Below are 2001 nucleotides of genomic sequence, written 5' to 3'. Positions count from 1 at the left end.
TACTATATATATATATATATATATATATATTTTTTTTTTTTTGTATTTCTCGTTCATTTTAGCATCCCTTTTCATCCCTTTAAATCTCCGGCAGGTGTTTAGTCCCATGTCTATTTGTTCTTTGTTTCTAGAACCTTGTTATGCCTGATACATAATAATCATTCAATACATGTTGAATAAAAGAGCACATAAATAAGTACAAAAGTAGAATGGAATTAAGACTATAGTTTGAGAAGAATAAATAAGTTAATCAGCAATGGCACTGTCCATTTAGATGAGAGAATGCTTATTGGACACTAAAAGTACAAAACCATTTCATTGTCTCTGCTCCCAGTGGTAGTGGAGACAGAGGTCATCAAAGTTGGTATTGATATTATGTATTCTGAAAATTTTGAAACTTGCAACAAAATTAAGGTAACCCAAGGACCTTCACTTTACTGTTAAAACAGAATAAAAACCAAAACATAAAGGTTGTTTTTACCAATCTTTTAGTAAAAACAAAATAAGATACTTCTCTTTCCTTTCTGCTATGTTCCAACCACAAAGGTTGCTTCTGTTCCTGCAGTTTGCCAAGTCTAGACTTGCCTTTGCCCCTGCTGTCTTTCCTCTGCCTTCAGATCCTCTTCACATGACTGGCTCTTTAAATAAAATACCGTAACCTTAGAGAGGCCTTCTCTGTCTGAATAGGCTCTCATTATCCTCAAGTCCCTTTCTGTCACATTGTGTTGTTGTTCATTCATCCAGTCATGTCTGAATCTTTGTGACCCCATGGACTGCAGCACGCCAGGGCTCCCTGTCTCTCACCATCTCCTGGAGTTTGCCCAAGTTCACATCCATTGCATCAGTGATGCCATCCAGCCATCTCATCCTCTGAAGCCCTCTTTACCTCCTGCCCTCAATTTCTTCCCAGCATCAGGGACTTTTCCAATGAGACGGCTCTTCACATCAGGTGACCAAAATACTGGCGCTTCATCTTCAGCATCAGTCCTTCCAATGAATATTCAGGATTGATCTCCCTTAAGACTGACTGGTTTGATCACCTTGCTGTCCAGGGGACTCTCATGAGTCTTTTCCGGCATCACAGTTCGAAGGCGTCCATTATTTGGCATTCTGTCTTTACGGTCTAGCTCTCACAACTGTACGTGACCGTTGGGAAGACCAGAGCCTTTACTATATGGAACTTTGTCAGCAGAGTAATGTCTCTGCTTTTCAACACAATGTCTAGGTTCGCCATAGCTTCTATCACATTACTCTGTATTATTTTCCGAATAGTACAATAATGTGAACAATAATCCATGTCAAGGTTGCAACAATGAGCTTTACTCAAGGGCCTTAGGAATTGCAATTTGGGAGACAAGGACTTGGGTAAAAACCAGAAGACTGCTTCTGGAGAGAGAGCCAGGGGCTTATAAAGGCAGATACTATGAGGTTATTAAAGTTGTCTGGTGAGAATTATGCTGATTCTGATGCAGAAAAGAAGATATTTCTTCTTAATGGGGAGCTGTTACTAGGGTCAGATAAATATCTTGAGTCTCATGGATTTTGGGCAGATGGTCTAGATGCTCCTACTAAGAGTCCACCTGAGCTGAGATGTGCATGTCTCACTCCCTCAAGGGTTCCTGGCTCCATTTTAGGAAGCTCTTTTAGCAATATCTACTCCATTTCGATTTTTCTCTCACAGCACTTATGGTTATCTGAAATCATTTTGGTTCTTTTAATAACCAAAATGATAGGTTCTCCCTCTAGAATAGAAGCTTCTGTTTTTTTGCTAGTTTATCCCATCTCTATAGAACAATGCTTGGCATGAAACAAGGACCCAGGAGGTGTTGAGTAAAGGAAGGAATCTTCACTTGCTTTGATACAATTATACTTTGCATGAGTATAACCCAAGTTTCCTAGGGGTTTTCAGTAAGAAACCAGTTTCCGGCAGGCAGTGGCCGAGGTGGGCGGAGCCGGTCTCAGCCCCTCCCCGCCCCGCCCCTCAACCGGGCCCCGCCCTGC

General features: G+C 41.2%; 1 protein-coding gene across 1 annotated transcript in view; it reads right to left on the bottom strand.

Annotated features, from left to right (window-relative positions):
- LOC105004595 (collagen alpha-1(X) chain-like) overlaps window positions 1-2001 on the bottom strand; it is a 21734-nt gene that overhangs the window by 9633 nt on the left and 10100 nt on the right. The window lies entirely within an intron of this gene.

Source organism: Bison bison, unplaced genomic scaffold (assembly GCF_000754665.1).
Source record: "Bison bison bison isolate TAMUID 2011002044 unplaced genomic scaffold, Bison_UMD1.0 scf7180017858048, whole genome shotgun sequence".
NCBI lineage: Eukaryota > Metazoa > Chordata > Mammalia > Artiodactyla > Bovidae > Bison > Bison bison.
Note: the sequence above shows the minus strand (reverse complement) of the source record. Positions and strands in the feature narration are given on the sequence as shown.